Source organism: Podarcis gaigeae, assembly GCF_964106915.1.
Source record: "Podarcis gaigeae genome assembly, chromosome: 8".
NCBI lineage: Eukaryota > Metazoa > Chordata > Lepidosauria > Squamata > Lacertidae > Podarcis > Podarcis gaigeae.
In genome coordinates this window covers 43,027,186-43,046,420 of record NC_139684.1, presented here as the reverse complement: position 1 = coordinate 43,046,420, position 19,235 = coordinate 43,027,186, and the positions used below count along the sequence as shown (strand labels likewise).

Here is a 19,235-nt window from a genome sequence, read left to right as displayed (position 1 = left end):
AGGGCACCAAGTTCTGGAAGGCGCCAGGGAAGAAGCAGAGGCTGGACGCTCGCTGCCCTCGCCCACCTCTGCCATGCTGTGCCGAAGCAGTGCTGCACCCGGAGCCTCCGTCTGCCATGGCCACCGCGGCACGAAGCTGCCAGCTGAGCTGGGAGGCACTGTGTCCAGCCTCCGCCTCTTCCCCACCAGAGGAGCCGCCCTCCAGCCACTGCCCACCTCCTCCAGCCCTGCTGGCAGCGCCATCCTCCCTAAAAAAAGGTGGACAACTCTGGGAAACTGGGGCAGGGGGGCGGGAAAGAGCTTTGCACCATGGCGCCAGATATGCTTAAGACGGCCCTGTATGTTACAATAAACATTAATAGAAAGAGGGGCAAGAATGTGGCTGCTGCCCTTGCTTCACTCCTACATGCATTTGGCACCGTGTAGTTATGTCTGTTCAGTCATTAACCTTGACAAAGTCAGTGTTCCTGATCACACATGCAGTTTGTATGTGCACCATCTCTTTCAGATATTAGGGGCATGTTTAAGAGGTGGAATTGAGGAAGACAGTGGGTGCAGTCCTGTTTCTCCTCTTGTGTGTTCATCATAACATGGGAAGGTAGCTTCCGACTCATCAGGGACAGCTGGGTCTGAAAGCCTCATAACTGCTGTGGGGTGGAGCCTGGAGGAGAGATTTTTGCTCATTCTGCAACCTACATTTTTTGTTTTATAAGGCTGCAGATGGGCCTCTTGTGGGATCATCTTGTGTCTGAATGGAGAGATCAAGGGAGCAAAGGAGTGAATGGAAAATCCACTCCCTGTGGGTGCAGATTGACTTAACAAGGAGACATGTTGCAACCTTGAAGAAGCAGATTGGAATATTGGCAACAGAAGCTTCCATAGCAGTTGCTCTTTGCCAGCATTTTTGCAACATGAAGATTCCAGAGCTCCTCTTCTTGGCTGCCTTCCCCATTTTATGGGGAAGAAGGACAAGTGGCTGGATGAGGGAGAAAGAGATAGAAGAGGCAGAGGTGGGTAGCCTAGTAGCAAAGAGAGCAGAAAATGTGTGACTTTGCCGAAGGAAGAGTGAAAAGTGACTTGGCATATAAAGAGGGGGAACTTGTTCCATCCATATATAATAGAGCGTCATGGTGAGGAAGTTTAACAGACTGAAAGCAGAGGAGCTTTTGAGTGGAAAGGATAAGGGACAGAAAGGTGTGGGTTCATAACTAGAAGGACTGAGACTGATCCAGAAACTAGTCTTTATCAGGGGTCTGAGGTGCATTGAGATTTATTCTCTCCTTCCTCAAGGTGGCAATTTTCCCTTCCTCCATGCAGGTTAATGAAAAGAATGCCATTCCACTGACTTTTAGGGAAATGGGAAAGGACCTGATTTCCCCGGTCAAGCAGGCTCCCTATTAGTGAAGCTACTGTCCCTTCCTGCTTCAGCTTTGTCTTTCAGTCATGTCTTCATGCTACTTCCTGTCTCTTTCCTATACCACTTTTTTGTTGCCTTGCCTTGATAACTGCATCAAAAATCCAGGATTAGCTGCACACATAGGAGCCAACTCCTAGGAGCCGATGTCCCCCTCCTCCATAAAATATTTGAAGGGGCCAGGTTCCCCCTCAAAGGTGATGGGCATTTCCATTCAAATAGTGTAGGTGCACCTCATCAGGCGATTGATTATGTGGGGCAGGGCTTACCCCCCCCTACATATTTTATTCAAGTTGGCACCCCTGGCTGCACACACCCCTTGTGGTTTTATTTGGAAAACTATAAGGGATTGATAGCTTTAAGCTGATGAAGCAGGTGATAGGTAGCCAGCACAGAGAAAAGTAACAGGATCATAATGAGATACAAGGGGGGAAATGCAAATAATACTTATAAAACATTTAAAATTTTCTAATCACTGTAAAAATATTAAATAATTAGAAGGTGAAAGCAGTTACCGGATCAGCTGCTCTGTCACTGGTTGATAAATAGGATCTTGCTGATCTACCCCTTGCCATGATGTTCTTCTTGTGAGGCAACTCCCTAACTGTCCTTGGTTTCCTGGCTGGTGGCAGACATTTGAGTGCACCTCTCTTCAGCTTTATAGCCCCAAGGCATAAGAACATAGGAGGAACCCTGCTAGCCTGGGCCAAAGTGCTATCAAGTCAAGCATCCTTCTTCACACTGGCCAACCAGATACCTGTGGGAAGCCTGCAAGCAGAACCTGAGGTTATCAGCGGTCTCCCCATCTGTGATTCCCAGCAACTGATATTCAGAGGAATACTGTAGTAACTGACAACTGGAAGTAATAATCCACTGCCAATTGCTATGCCAGTACACAGTCTTTGGGTCTTCTTCAACCCCTGAATCACTGTTAACATCTTTAACATTTTGATGTTAAAATATTGTCCTTGGCCCATTGTGGACTTCGTATGTCATACCCTGACCTGTTTGTAGTGCATGCACACTTCTGTCTCTTGTGATAATCTAGCTGTTATTTGCATTTGGAGGATCTGCTTAATTTTGGAAGAAAAAAAAATATTGAATTTCCATATAGCCAGATGTATTATACCTGCTATACATGGATAACTTTGCTGCAGTGCACATAATATGAAAGGAAGGGAGATTTAAAAAGAAACTACTGGAAAGGATTACAAATTAAGTAGTTATGTGTTCAAAATCAGAAAAAGAAAAGCTGTTTTTGTAAAATTGATGAAGAATCTTGTGACACCTTGAAAACTAACAAGTTTGGTTTCAGGCTTAGGTATCTCTTCCTACTCCATCTAGAGAAATATGAATATCATGATCTTAGATTGGGTGTTATTATTGAATATGCTTAGTTTTTCTATGCCCTGCCTTTAGTTGGATATATTATTAAATTGTGATTCTTGAAAACTAATAAAAATAAACTTTAAAAACCTAACAAATTATATTATTATACTCTAATAAAATATGTCTGATTTTAAGGTGCCACAATACTTTTTGTTGATTTTCCTGCTAAAGCTACAGGCTACATCTACCCATCTGGAAGCTATTTTTGTTAATATTAATACCTCTCAGCAGTGCTTTTTTCTGGGGGTACGCAGGGGTACGCATACCCCTAAACATTTTGTGAATCAAAGTTTGGCCTCATTGAGGGGCAGTTTTTCAATATGAGTAGGAAAATGAGAGTACCCCTAAACATTTTTTTAGGAAGAAAAAAAGCACTGCCTCTTAGGCAGATGCTGGAAAAACCAAATAAAGAAAAACAGAAAGACTAAAGAAAACCACCCAAGTGAAGGTCAAGGAGTATTTAGGGTGGAAGATGACCGACACTAGCACCAAGGGATATCAGGGTAATGCTAATTCATGGCAAATGCCAATTATTCAGAATAATGTCACTGATCTCCTTTTTATTTGTACAGGTGATGAAAGGGAAGAACTTCCACCACCTTCAATAAGGGGTAAGAAGAGTTCCTCTCCTCAACTGAGCAGTGCCATGCTGTTGCCACAGCTTTGTCTCAATGGCTTGTTGAGGTAAGATTTATGTACACTAACTGTAATCCTGTGCATATATACTTGAAAGTAAGTCTCACTGAGATCATTTGGCCTTACAAGTGTGCAAAAGACTGCTGCCTAAGCATTCTAAAAATTCTATTTTGGATTGCTACCTTCATAAATGTATTGACTTGCACAGGAGGAACATCTATGTGGTTTTCAAGCACAGGCTTCTTTGGCCTCTGGAATGTTCATGGTGCTAAGCAAAGGCAAAATGTGTAGCCTTCTTAGAAGACAGAGTAATTTCTGAAACAAACATCTGGTAGCTGTTGAATCCTGGACTCCTAGATACAGTTTCAGTTTCAGAAGCATTCAAGGCTGTGAAACAGAAGGGCTTAAAGCCATCTATGTTGGGTGTGCAGGGTGAATGGAGCAAAAATGGGATTGCTTCAAAGCTGAATAGCAGATCACAAAAATCCCATTTAGATTAGATTAGTTCAGAAATTGTGGGAAATGGTACATAGAAGATGCTAGTTTGAAACAAAGGAAATCAAACTATTGTTGATGAAGGGAACAAACCTCTTTTTTAAATGATTATAGGACAAATTACAGTTGACAGTTTTTGAAAATAATGTTTGTTTTTAGAATGTGGTGAGTAGGAGCACAAGCGTTCTTAAGACTATTCCCTTCCAAGTCACAAGATTTATGCCAACCATCACAACTTCAAACTTGTCTGGGTTCAACTCCAAGTATCTTGCATCTGATATCCATCATGACCAAACTGGGGAGGCAGCAGTACTGCATAGCCTGAGTGAGATGAAAAACATGTAGCACTTGATGTGATTACATAAATAAGTGACACTGCACTCCAGAATTTCTCCAAGGTTTCATCTAGTCCCTTGTGTGGTGAGAGCCAGTGTGGTGTAGTGGTTAGGAGCGGCAGACTCGTAATCTGGGGAACTGGGTTCGTGTCTCCACTCCACATGCAGCTGTTGGGTGACCTTGGGCTAGTCACACTTCTCTGTAGTCTCTCAGCCCCACTCACCTTACAGAGTGTTTGTTGTGGGGGAGGAAGGAGGAAGGGAAAGGAGAATGTTAGCTGCTTTGAGACTCCTTCGGGTAGTGATAAAGCGGGATATCAAATCCAAAACTCTTCTTCTTCTTCTTTTTCTTGTATGGAACAGGGTGGGGGGGACCAGGTAGAAACACTTGGATGGGAATGGGAGGAGATGAACAGTTATTCAACATAATCCTATTTGATTTTCCTGACAGAAATGTGTGGTAGTGTGCTAGAATAGCTCCTCCAACTCATACTAGTTCCCCCAGACAAATTACAAACACATCGTGATCTAACAGGATCAACAGGATGCAATTGCCCTTTTAGATTTCAAAATGAAGATCATTAACTGTGATTACTAATGGCAGAAGAATGTTGAAAACCAGATGGGCAAACATTTCAACTCTCCTAACCAATGCAAATAATTGTCTCATCCAGTCATAAATATTCAGATTTTCATGAAACCAAATTCAACTGCGTGATACGTCAAAGTAATGAAAGACAGAAGAAAAAGCAAATAAAAAGATGTGGCTTTTGGTGTGATAAATGCACATCCAACAACACTCAGTGAATCCATACCAGTGTCCATACTGCAGTTGAGATAAATGAGATGCAGTCTTGGCTTTGGTGCATATTTAATGTCATTCTTTTCACAACTATGCTATAAAGAAATCATTTTAGAGGGATCATTTATAAATTTTGTGTTGACCAATTGTGGAAAGTAGATTTATCTAACAGTGCATATTCTCTGTTTCTGTCAAGTCATATATTCCTATACCAGCTGACTTCTGGCCATCGATGATGGACTATGCAGGTCACCTTAAGCAGCAATTGGTGGAAATACAGGATACCAATTTAACAAATAAATAAGTAAATATGTTTGATCTTATTCTGTGAAAAAATGGCATTACAATTCAGCTGAAGTCAAGCACTTCTAAGTTTAATTGACTTTAATGAGAGATATAAGTTCTTGCATTGAAATGAACAGAAAAGTGCTTAACTTTTGCACATTTATAATTAGTGTGTTGGCTGTCTGTTCCTGGAGATGTCTGATCTGGGGACAGTGATATCTGTTTTAGTTACACACTATATATATCACTATAGTGCATAGTTGTCAACATTTCCCTATTTTTAAGGGAAATTTCCTTATTCCAAATAGGATTCCTCGCAAGAAAAGGGAGAAGATGACATCTATACTATAGTGTGCTGTATGTGGGGCTGCCTTTGGAAAGGGTTCAGAAACTTTAGTGGGTCCAAGATGCTATGACTTCATTGCTGATTAAAGCCAGTTACAAGAAGAACAAAATCTCCTTGTTACAACAGCTTCACTGGCTAATGGTCTGTTTCTGGCACAATTAGAAGTGCTGGTTATGACCTACAAACCGCTATACAGCTTGGGTCCATGTTATCTGAAGGACTGTTTCTCCCTATATGAGCTTGCCTAAGCTTTGAGATTTTCTGAGGTTTTTCTTGGTCCCGCCACCTTCATGGGCACATTTGGTGAGGATACAAGAGAGGACCTTTTGAATGGCTGCTCCTAAACTGTGGAACTCACTTCCATGGGAGATTAGGCTGGCCACCTCTCTGCTTTCCTGTTGCCGGCCGGTAAAGACTTTTCTGTTTAGAGAGGACTTTTTCTACTAACTGGCTGTTGTGGCAGAGTGTTGTATGGTTTTGTTTATTTGTTTTTTGCTGTTACATTTTAAAATGTTTTTAAGTGTTTGGATTCACTGCTGTTTTAATAGACTGACTTTGTAATATATATATATATATATATATATATATTTGCTTTCGTAGATTTTCACGGGTACAGGAATGCAGGTTTTGGTGTCCTCGGGTGTCTTCCCGTGTAAAAGTTGGGGTGTCTAGGCGACGTTTCGACGAGGTCTCACTCGTCATCTTCCTTGACGTCCTAATCTACAAAAAACCTGATGGCTCCCTAGGACACACTATCTACCAGAAAAAAACACACACCAACCGCTACTTACATGCACAATCACACCACCACCCTGCACAAATAAACTCCGTAGCCAAGACTCTCATCTCCAGAACCAAACGCCTGGCTGACAAAGACCACTTGACAACTGAGTTACAGAATCTCTCAAATGTGTTAATTGCCAATGGATACCAGCAAAACAGGATTACGAAGCTAATCCAAAAGGAAACACCCCCCAAAAACCAAGACACAGAAGAAAACAATGGCATGGCCCTCCTTCCTTATATCAAGGGCACTACAGATAAAATTAGCAAAATCCTCCATAAACACAATATCAAAACAGCCTTTTGCACCAACCAAAAAATAGCCAATATCCTCAGAAACCCCAAGGATAAAATCCAGTTGGAAAACCAAGGGATCTATGAAATACCCTGCAAAGTCTGCCCAGCCACGTACATTGGACAAACAAACAGACGAATAAATGCACGTATCGCAGAACACAAGAATGCCGTCAAAAAAGAAGAAAAAAACTTCCTCTCTTTTCCAACACATGAAAGAAACAGGACACGAAATTAATTTTGCAGATTCCAAATTGCTCTTTAACACGGAACATCACCACAAGAGAATAATCATGGAAGCCATCGAGATAGAGAAACACCCTCACAACATGAACAAGCGTGACGACACATCCCGCTTGCCAGACATCTGGAAATTAGCCCTCCCCACAAAAACTGACACCAGATCCAGAAGCACACAGAACGCCAACACCAATCAACCACACCAGACCCAAACCCAGACCCTCTCCACAGATGAATTACTGACACCATCCAGTAGCCAATCCATGGTGGCACCTCCGGATGCTGCACCCCCCTGCAATCCCTACACAGATCTGGCTGACACAAGCCACAAAACCACAGCTCGCCCCTATACACGAAGCCAAGCCAAAGCACAACTAAGTGCAATACAGCCATCTTCTCAGGAAAACTCTTCACAAAGTTCAAGAGGTCAAGACACAAAGACTTTAGCAACTAATCCACACCTAATGACCCACCTAAGTGGTACTCAGGATATCACTCAAGAAATCACTCAAGGTATCTCTCAAGTAATTAAGGAACAAAAGAAGAAAAGGCACACTAGCCTGGGAACTTCCTCTCTGCCCAGAACATTGGAGGCTAGACACCACACCCCCTCTACAGTATTTATAGGAACTCAAACATTGAGATCCCGCTCTGTTCCAGTAACAAGAAGCCGAAAGCACCAGCCTGAAGATGACGAGTGAGACCTCGTCGAAACGTCGCCTAGACACCCCAACTTTTACACGGGAAGACACCCGAGGACACCAAAACCCATATATATATATATATATATATTTGCTTTCGTAGATTTTCACGGGTACAGGAATGCAGGTTTTGGTGTCCTCGGGTGTCTTCCCGTGTAAAAGTACTTTTACACGGGAAGACACCCGAGGACACCAAAACCTGCATATATATATATATATATATATATATATTGATTAGTATGGTTTTCGTTGTATTTGTTCAAATTCATGTTGTGAACCACCTTGGGTCCTGTACTAGGGGGAAGGTGGGACATAAAACAAATGAACAAACTTTGGCTTGACTTCCAACACTGCAAAGGTTGGATATTGTTGCCATGCTTTGTCTGCTCCACCTGTTCTGAGAGCTTGTTTGTTTTCATTATAGCTATTGGAAGTACAGTGGTACCTCAGGTTACAAACTTAATTTGTTCTGGAGGTCCGTTCTTAACCTGAAACTGTTCTTAACATGAGGTGCACTTTTGCTAATGGGGGCCTCCTGCTGCCGCCGCGCCATCGCCGCGCGATTTCCGTTCTCATACTGGGGCAAAGTTCGTAACCCAAGCTAACTACTTCCAGGTTTACAGAGTTTGTAACCCAAAGTGTTTGTAACCCGAGGTACCACTGTACAACCTTCTCTTCCAGTCTTTTTTAAAAATCAGGAAAGCAAAAATCTCAATGCAGAAGAGGCTAACAAAGGAACAAAGTACCGGTAGCTGTGAGTCTGCCTCTGACACATTAGAGCAGGGAAGATTACCACTTGCTGATTGCCTGGGTTTATCATAACTTGGTTAGTATGCTACTGAAGCACTCTCGGTTTAACATGCCAATCAGGTCTGTGCAGGCACTCCACAGCATGGAGCTTACAACCAGACTAGTTATGCTGATAATGACTACGGAAATGCCCAAGCATTTTACTTGCCTGCTTTTTGCTTATCTTGTGCTCTCTTTCTTTTCATACACAATGCCACATATACAGCTTTTGGAAGATGGTTCAAGAATGAAATGTTCAAAGGTCTATTGTATTAGTTGATGCTGCCGCCGCCTTAACTCTCACCCATGCCCCCAAAGATTCCTGCTTGCATAGACAACACTGTTTCTTCTTCTGAGCCACCACAGAGTTTGATGGGATAAAATACAGCCATGATGAAGAGAGACTAAGACCTTGAAGAAGAGACTTACTTTGTCCTGCTCTGAAATGGCCATGTTGAACAGAGACTGGAATGAAGATAGCCAGTTCACATTCCATCAGAAAGCTTATTTTTTCTGTGTGTATGCAGAACAAGAGTATTGCAGCTCCGTGCTTGGGGAGGCATTTGGAGTATTTCCCCCCCTTTTGATTCCAGGAAGAATTTATACATTTCAGTCCAGCTGGTACAGAAAGCATGTCTAGGCTTCCTAGATTCCTTATCAAAAGTGAAGTTAACTAATCCAGCCTTCCTGTATTGAAAAGTCATGGTGTCTTCAGGAGATGGAAAAATGTCTACTTCTGTTGTTGAATGGTTAATTTTAAAGACTCTTATCTTTTGTGCTCTCTTGCTCTCTGAATTTGCTTGAGGCTCCAAAAAGGGTTTTCGGCAACCTCCAGTTAATCATTACTTAGCCATCTTCTCCCAGCTCCAGTTCTTGACACCATGCTCCTTTCTAGAAATCTCCTTGGTTCCAGGGGATTTGCCATCCATAGGAAATACCAAGAAACCCCATCCAAGAGCTGTCAGAAACAGCTGGTGCCGTCTCAGGCACTCCAGCCTTGCTCATCTTTGATTTTGGCTGTGATCCAGACTGTTTTCCTGTGATCGTTTCTCTGTCTTTTTTCATAATCCCTTTTAAAACATAACCAGCAATTAGCTGCTCCCCACCCCCCTTGGCTGTTCTCCACATGTATATGTACACCAAATGCCACAACAATCTGATTTTCTCCAAGTCTAAAAAATACAGTTTTGCATTAGCTGGCAAGCAAATTATGAAAGGCTTTGTATTTACTCACTTTGTAAATGATGTTGATCCATTTAAATGTTCAGAAGCGGTGAGATGCTAAAGACACCCAGGATGACTGTGTATTCCTAGGAAGGCAGTAGAAAGCAATCTACTGTTACCTCATTGATTTGGCTTTCCTCCTTTGCTGTCAGTGAGCCAAGGAATTCCCCCAATGTTGTTATGTAGCAGATACCAGAAACATGAGTCACTTCTTATTCCCTGATCAAAAGGTCCACTGCATCTGTGCATGGAATGGCGATGGCTGGACTGCATGTCTCCCAAGGTGCCCTGGAAGGAACACACTTGCCAGTTGAGACTTTGTCATCTTTCTTTCTGCTGCCCCCTCCTCTCCATGCTTTTACTTGCCTTTGCATTTTCCTTCCTTTCTTCCTCCCCTTCTGTCAGTGCATTGCTGTCAGCAGCAAGCCCAGCAAGAGCTGGCTCCCTCTTGCCTTCTGGGTTGTTGGTTTTTTTTTTTTTGTTTGTTTGTATGTATGTATGTATGTATGTATGTATGTTGTTGTTCTTTCTTTCCTTCTTTCTTTTTTACTGCAGCAGCCTTTAGCTGCTTACTCTGCCAGGCTGGATCACCAAAGACACATGATTCACTCACAATGAATAATCAATACCAATATTGATCTGTGGAAAATGTTTGTAAATTCCTGGAAAGAAAATCAGGAACAGGGGACAGGGAGGTTTGTGGGGGGACGACAGTCAGTTTGCAGTAGCGGCTTCCAGTAATAGGAGAACCATTCTGGGGTCCCAAGCCACATCTGCTTCTCCCCCACCCATTCTTCAGCCGAAATGTGCCTTAACATGCTAACCAGGAAGCTGGCAAAAGTGTGCAAAATGGATAGCAGAGGTAACATGTCTGTCCCACACTGCCTAGAGCATTTCCATGGCCCAGAATCTGGGGGCAGAAGGTCAATGTAAACAGCTATCTGCTACTACCTTACCTGCACAGTATGCTTTGTATCCAGCTAAGTTCTATTTAGAGTTGACTCATTGAAATTAATGAGCCTATGTTAGTAATGTCCATTAATTTCAATAGTTCTGCTTGAGCATGACTAAACTTGGATACAACCCTTCTTCCTTCCCTTCTAGTAAATGGTCCAGCTCTGTGTAATATGCTCTTGGGCAGCCACACATCCTTCTACAGGTTCATGGAAAAACAAGTGAGTTCCTTCTGCTTTTCAAACCTGTCTGTCTGGTTACCTAGGGACAATTCTTATATGCCACAGGGAGCGCACTTGTTTTGGGCTTGCTGATCAGAAGGTTGGCAGTTCAAATCCCCACAGCAGGGTGAGCTCCTGTTGCTCTGTCCCAGCTCCTGCCAACCTAGCAATTTGAAAGCACGCCAGTACAAGTAGATAAAGAGGTACTGTTGTGGCCGGAAGGTAAATGGCGTTTCAGTGCACTTTGGTTTCTGTCACCATGTTCCGTTGCACCAGTAGCAGTTAAGTCATGCTTGCCACAGGACCCTGAAAGCTGTCTGTGGACAAATGCCGGATCCCTCAGCCTGAAAGTGAGATGAGCGCTGCAACCCCATAGTCGCCTTTGACTGGACTTAACTGTTCAGGAGAACTCAATAATTATAGGCATCCTCATCAATGAAAACCTGGTTTTCCCAGAGGCAGTGGTGGGACATAGAACTTGAGTGTGTGTATCCCACCAAGCTGAGTTGTGGCTGTGCTAATTTTCCAATACTCTTGCATCTGTGAAATCTACTGTTTGTACATAGCCTACCCCTAAAGCATCAGCTGTCACCAGTAGGAGAAAGGCTGTTTTTTTTTGTTTTGTTTTTAAAAAGCAAACTTCTCTCTGGCTTCTGCTAAGCTCACACAATCCAACTAGCAGAGACATTGATATCACAGGGGGATGAGATGCCCCTGCTCATCACAACTGCTCAAACCCAGTTATTAATTCTGCTGCCACCACATCTGCCCTGTGACATGTGTTAATTCCAGTTCTTGGCCTCCCAAGCAGGGTTGCCAAAGAAGGTGCTTATGAATATTTTATTTATTTATTACATTTCTATTCCACTGTTCCTCCCAGGGTTACAAACAACAACAACAAAAGATAACAACATGTTAAAAACAATTACACTGCAGTTGCCAAATAGGAAAGATTTCTGCTTAAAGGGTTTGTTGAAAGAGGAAGGTATTCTCAGTAGGTGCTGAAAAGATTACAGAGACAGTGCCTGTCTAATATTCAAGGGGAGGGAATTTCAAAGGGGAGGTGCCATAACACTACATTATGTGGAAGAGACCTCCCGATAAGATGGTATCTACAAAAGGCCCTCACTGGCAGAGCACATGATCAGCTGGGTATATAAGACGATCTCTCAGTTATCCTGGTATCAAGCTGCTTAGGGCTTTATACACCAAAACCAGCACTCACTCACTCACTCACTCACTCAATCAATTTTATTATTTATACCCTGCCCATCTGACTGGGTTTTCCCAGCCACTCTGGGCAACTCCCAGTGGAATAATAAAAGCACGATAAAACATAAAACATTAGAAACTTCTCTAAACGCCTTGAACTTAGCTAATGGGCAGTTGTTGGCACCCGTCTGTCTCAAGAGACAATGGAGTGCACCTTCGGGGGTGAAGTCAAACCAAAGTGACCTCCCTGGGGCAGAAGTATGAAGGTCCTGGGCTGCCTTGATGACAACACACCCCCTTCTCGGCCTTATTGATGTGGTCCAATGGAAAGCAGAGCAATATGTTTGGCACCAGCTTCACTACAGGAGTTGTCAGAGGGAGGTGTACAAGGCACCCTCCAGCCATCTTAGTGGCTTCACTCTTAGGGTTTAATCCTTAGCCTTTTCTTCTCCCAAACATCCCCCCCCAGGGCAGTGAAGGTTTAGGATCAGGGTTTTCGTTCTCCTAAATGGGCTACCTTCCCAGGTTGACAAGCCCCATTTGCCCCACACTTCCCTCTCCATCATGTGCAGAAACTGCTTCCTTGACCATTGGACCCACTATTGGTCTCAATCTACCAGTCTGTATTCTCATGCAGCAGAAGTCCCTAACTCATCAAGGGTTTGAGACCCATCAGTTACCCTCACCTGGTTTAGCCAGCCAGTCAAAACTGTTCCTGGAGTGTGGCCACTGTTGCATGTTGACAGCTTCAGTAGCCACAGGTAAGAGTGCAGGAGTGGAGACCAAAGGTGGACAGACTTCCCCGGAAGGAGCATGATGTGTCCCTCACCAGATGCGCTATCCCTCCCCTAACACCCCATGCACCCCTAATGGGCAGTAATACCACAATTAAAGATGAGGGGAAATATGATAGGTTTTCCTTGCATGAAAGTCTGAACAAGGAACAATTATGACTGCAGAGAAGGATTGACCCTCACCTAGAAGACCAACTGTGCCGGGTTTGCATGGGGACCCTTCACTGCTCCTTCCTTTAGGGTCAAAGGGTCAGTAATCATGCCCCCTGCCTCTGCTAGCATGTAGCGGTTCTTGTACTTGGTGCAGAGATTGGGATGACTCCCACCCAAGTTTCCAGTGTTATGTGATGTGCAGATCACCTCATAGGAATAAAACCAGAGAAGCAATCATGACTATCTTTGGTTTGACACTTTTTGCAATGCAGACTAGTTCATTTTGGCAAAGGCCTTTTCTTGTAATTGGGCTTCTGTCGATATGAATTTTTATTGACACATATCACTGTATCTCCTTCACCAGAATCTCTGATTGCCATAAACAGTAAACACTGAAAGGAGTGTTTACTTGTCAGAAAAAGAAACAATCAGAAAGTTCTGTCTCTTAAGTTTTACTTTATTGTTGAGTCCTTCACCTTTGCACCACATTTCTCAGTCAGCTAAGCAGGATTCCCTTTCTTGACTGGTAGTTTTATTCTTTCATGGAACAAGCTTGTATGGTGTAATGGCAAACAGAGGGTAGCTGAGGGAATATTGTCAAAAATCTCCCTCTCTTCTTTTCTCTCCCCTTGCTTTATTATCCTCTCTCTTTTTGTCATTTAACTCCAATTATGGGATGCTAAGTGCTTTTGGAAATTTCATTGTTAATATCTTCTTACAGTGCTATTAACGTAAATCAACTTTAATAGTGTCCCAGCAAGTGTAAAAGCAATCAAAAATTCAGTACTCACGAATCATTCTGTAATTTCAGCATAAAATGTTAATAGAAATAATATCGAATACCATAAAATATCAGCAAATTCAACTTTAAATATAGGTGATAAATGACATTTCTGTCCTGAGAAGTTCTGTGGACTTTGCACCAGGAGTTCTTTTCCTGGCAAACCCATGCTATAGTGATCCAGGAACCCTCTTACCCCTCCCTCCCCTTTGGCGCAACCAACATCATTTTTTGAAGAAATTCTGTTTGTGGGAATATTTCCATTTTCAGAATCTAAAACAGCATTTAGTCACATGCAGCAGCAAAGCAGTTTTAGTGGCCAGAATGCAGGGTCGGTGTTAATTGATTTTCAAGCAGCAGACACCTGCTAGTACCTGGCTGCCCTCAGGCTGCCCAGAAAAGCTCTAACTTCATTGATGTTGGCTGAGACTTGGAATTTCCCAGAAAAAAGGCTTTAGTTGAACTGGAATTAAAGCTGCAAATATCTATCATCTATTAATTAAGTTTATAAAACCCTCATGAGAGTCTTGTGGAAGCAACATTTTTGTGCTGCTCATAGTGCTGAAGAAATCATTTGAATTGCTGGAATATTCTGTCTGCACAAGTGCAGCCCAAAGGCTTTAGGAAAGTGAATGTGCAGTTCACTCTTAACATTACAGTATCCCACCCTGTGCTTCAGCTTTTCCCTTCTAGGAACCTGTGCTCCTGCCCAAGAACTTGGCAATAGAGGTGTCACCCACCTGATCATGTTAGATGCAGAAAATGGCTGGGCTGACTCGAGTAGCTTTGAAGTTTGGGAGCACAACTGCCAACATGATGAAACTGTACTTTATTTATAGCTCAGTTTTGCCAGACCAATATCAGCTCAGGTATCAGAGCATTTCACTATGTGTGTTGTCTCATTTCTGGGCGTATCTTAAATTTAAATAATTATTTCTTATAATTCTCATCACTGCTAATATGCTCAAAGTTCTTTGGAAATTAATTTCTAGGCTCAAATGTTTTTCTGTAATGAAACAAGTTGCAGCTTGAGGTGGCCATTTACACCAGGAAAATGCCATAAGTGTGGGAGGAGAGTGCTTTAGGCACTCCCCATGGCTTGTTCTTAAAGAAATTTAAAGCGATGTCTCACAGATCTCTGATTTCTTGTCCAGTTGGACCCCCATGCTTATAGTTGGATGTTGAGTGTTTCCTAATAGTGTGTAATGAAGGGCAGCACCAGCCAGCCTGGGGCACCACCTGGTAGTGCTTTGGCTTCTACCACCTCTGCTGCCATTGGAGCAGCATGGTGTGGTGGGATAGCTTGCTGTCAGTCACTCCCCTAATCCCCTCCTATCTGCAGATGTATTTACCCAGCAGTAGAAGTCTTTCCTTTGGGAAGTGAGTGAACACTTGTTTTCATACTGTGATGGTCAACTGTCATATTAGATTCCCCAGTATGAGATGCTTGATGACTTCTTCAGCCATTGCCCTCTACTAGGGTGGTGGACCTGTTTGAGTAGCCTGTTCTCAAAGCTAGAGGCAATAAAGCAGACGGGGAAATTGCAAAAACACAAGTGGCAGACATCTAGATGTGGATCCAACTAAACTCAGAAAAAGCTCATTATTGAGTTCACTCTCAGTAATGATAATGGCAGCAAATAATAGTACTTTGCCACCATAGTGTCTTTTGGATCCAGGGACACGGGTGGCACTGTGGTCTAAACCACCGAGCCTCTTGGGCTTGCTGATTGGAAGGTTAGCAGTTTGAATCTGTGTGATGGGGTGAGCTCCCATTGCTCTGTCTTGGCTCCTGCCAACCTAGCAGTTCGAAAGCATACCAGTGCAAGTAGTTAAATAGGTACTGCTGCAGCGGGAAGGGAAATGGCGTTTCTGTGTGCTCTGGCACCTGTCACGGTCCTCCGTGTGCCAGTAGTGGTTCAGTCATGCTGGCTGCATGACTCAGGAAGCTGTCTGTGGACAAGCGCCAGCTCCCTCAGCCTGAAACCAAGATGAGCATCACACGCCATAGTTGCCTTTGACTGGATATAACCACCCAGGGATCCTTTACCTTTTTACAAGTGGGAACCTGAGGGGAGCATTAATCAGTTTGCCATTTAAGTGGTTGGGAGCTGCTTATCCTGGTGGCAGTGGTGCCCATGGTGATGGCTATTTTTTGCTTTCAAATGTTGTGCCCACAGGGGGAGCAGCAGAGGCAAGCTTCTTCTTCACTTTCTCCCACTCAGAGCCAAACCAGGGTTTCAAATGGCTAATATGTAGAGAGTGGGAAAACATGATAGTGGCTGGACCAAGAGCTCTAGCTGCAGCCACTTTCATTAAAAACCTGTGGTGGCAGGCAGTGTCACTTAGAAGGGAAAAAAGACTCATCACTGCAGAGATTGCTGTTGCTACTAGTAAAATAAGCAGCTCCCTCCCACAAACTGGTTTGACACTCTACCTCCTGAAATTGTCATTCTCTTTTTTTGGAAATGGCCCCCCATTTAGTGCTAAATTTTGGTATTGTTTCAGGCTTCATTTTGGCACAGAAACTATCTTGTTGCTTGGACAGATAGCCTGTAACGGGAGAAGGACAGGGGAATGTGACCCTACTTATTCTTCAGGCCAATGATCACCAACATTTTGGGGTCTAGGGGCACATTTGGAGTTTTGAGAAGGCACCACTCAGAAAATAGCTCCAGTAAGAAAATGGCTCCTGCCAGAAGTGTTACACAAAATGGCTGCCAACTCTAAAACAGGAGAAAAAGAAAAGAGAGGATAACATTAAATGGTTTAAATGCATAAAAAACTATTTATTTATTTTTTGTTATCTGAATATTTTTGGTGGGAAATCTTCTTTTACAGGCACTGGTTGTAACTTTGTTTCTTGCTGGGGTATTGTTGTAGAGCTGGAAATTAAAAGATAGATGAATTGAGGAATAATTTTGAATTACTATAGCCAGCCATATTTCATATATAGTCACAAATAAAAATACATACTTAATGCTGGTTGGCAAGTCTGAGTTTTTAAGGAATGAAAAAGAATAAAAATACATGGAAAATACACACAAAATACATTTAAAACCTCACCATAGTAGTAGTTGAACCATACTGGCCCAGGTTAGTGGGAAGCCTGAGGCTGAATGTCATCTACTAGCTCCTCAATTTTAGGGGTGTATGAGGAGATAATGTGACTGGCAAACAGCAAATCAAAACAAATAGAGCAGCAAATGGGTGAATGCAAGGAGTAGAAAAGACAGAAGTACTAAAGTGGAGGGGAAAGCAGTAGTTCTTTAGGACCCCAGGGATTCCTGTTACCTGGTGTCTAAACAACTTATTTATGAATCACACCTCTGACTTCATGCATAAACTAAAATCACTGAAGCAGTTAGCCAAGTTCATTTCACAGGAACTGCTTAGAAGAGTACCTGCACATTGTGCTTCATAACTTTTTCCTCTCTCTAGGAGGGCTAGAGACTTATTTGCTAAAAAATGAAAGCCCATAATACAGGGTTCCTGCCTGGGAGCACCAATGAAGATATTTACAAGTGCCATGGCACCCATGGCTGCTTGGTCACCCCTGCTCCAGGCTCTCTGTGGATTCAGCTAAGTATCCTTCCAGATAGGGTTTCTGGTTTGGGAGTTGGGGCATGGTTCTTCAATGTTTCTACTCTTATCTGGAGGGCTCACTCTGTTTCATAGTGCTGAGTGAGTTCTGCTTAACTCCATGACGTCTATTCCATGAGAACCCAGAAGGTTTTAACATCTACAGGAATTTTTTGAGTGAGATTATCTGCAGTTTTGACACTCAAGGCATCTCCACAGTTTTGCTGCCGAGTCTGAGATGTTTTCCACTTATCCTGTGCTTTCTAGGCACAGGTAAAAGCGGTTTTTCATTTGTCCTGCTGTTTTCCCTGGAAAAACCCACAGTATACCACTGAATCAGAACAAATGTCAATCCACAGAAAAACCTATTGACATTTGTTCTGATTCATCAGTAAACAGCAGGTTTTCCTGGGAGAAAGCAGCAAGACAAGTGGAGGTGTGGACAAGCCCTCAGTCATAACTAGAGATGACCTTCAGCTCTAGCTCTCCTTTATATCAGATTCAGATGAAGCAATAGAAATGCTGACTCGTTGCCTCAAGGCAGCAATGGACCAGGAAACTTAGTCTTTATGAGATGGAAGTACTGGTGGTGGGTACTGTCCATGGAAGTGGTATTATATCCAACCTGTCCTGAATTAGGTTCCAGATCGCTCCCGCTAAAGGATTAGATTTGCAGTTAGGGATTGCTCCAGCTCTGTTGCTAGAGATCTAAGTGGCACAAGAGGGCCTTTTACCAGCCAAGGCTGATACATGAGCTGTGATCCTGGAGAGAAAGAGCTTGGCTACAGATACCCATGTTCTGGTAATTTCCAGTTAAGACTACTGCAGTGAGTATGGGGTGCCTTTGAAGACTGTGTGGAAACTGCGGTTAGTTCAAAACACAGCTACTGTCAGCTACTAACTGGGAACAAGTGTTAGAAACACATTGTGCCAGATAGCTTTGCTAACTTCTTGTCGGACTAGCTTCAGAACCGTATATGGCCTCGGACATGGACGTCAATGTTACGCCTTCCTCTTTATCAGCTTTACATACGCTAAAACTTGCCTCAAGTGCGGAAGGTGGCTATGGGCAAGAGGGCCTTTTGGGTTGTGGCACTATGCTTGTGAAATTCTCTCCTCATGCAGACTAACTTGACATCTGTGCTTTAATGCACTAGGCAAAGGCATTCTTATTTTCACAGGTTTTTAACCTTTGATATATTTTTATTTCTGGTCTGGTTATTTTTAATACCACCTTTTACAGTTGTCACTTGTTACTTTATTACTGTTTTATTGTGATTTACAAGCTATTTTAATTTGCCCTACAAATATATGATTGAAGGGCAGAATGGAAACATTTAAATATATGAGTAAATAAATATATTCAGCTGCTTGCAGGAATTTGATGTGGGTGTGTATGTGACTACTTGGATTTGTAGTTGTATATTATGAGTTTAAAATTTAACTTGCAAAAGCCTTTGGGATGGTCACCTCTCCTCCTGACAAGGACGCTATAGTTGCATGTTAGTCAGACATTCTAAAGGTGAAGTGTGTATTCCTCTACCGTGCATCACTATGCTTCATTTGTTGAATTTCTGCCTGCCATGCCTCTGTTAATAAACATAAGTCTCTTTACACCCCGAATGAACCTATTTCTGTGGAGTATAAATGAAGATGATAAATAAATGAAAATGGTATTGAATAATCTTTCATTAAAATTAATTAATGGAAAGCACATTATAACCAACAGAACTTTAAGACTTCTTCAAATGTCTCTACAAACACCAAGCAAGCAAGGAAGGGCAAAAGCCTGCATTTGGAGTGGT

General features: G+C 42.7%; 1 protein-coding gene across 12 annotated transcripts in view; it reads left to right on the top strand.

Annotated features, from left to right (window-relative positions):
* Positions 1-19,235, top strand: part of ZFHX3 (zinc finger homeobox 3) — a 402,702-nt gene that overhangs the window by 156,239 nt on the left and 227,228 nt on the right. For 5 of the 12 annotated variants that reach the window (XM_083752185.1, XM_083752179.1, XM_083752176.1 and 2 more), the window contains exons 1-3: positions 899-1,010; positions 3,376-3,487; positions 10,838-10,908. The gene's annotated coding sequence lies outside the window, so the exon portion shown is untranslated. Of the gene's footprint in view, positions 1-898; positions 1,011-3,375; positions 3,488-10,837; positions 10,909-19,235 lie in introns of those variants that run through there. The other 7 variants (XM_083752187.1, XM_083752186.1, XM_083752181.1 and 4 more) reach the window with 3 other exon arrangements.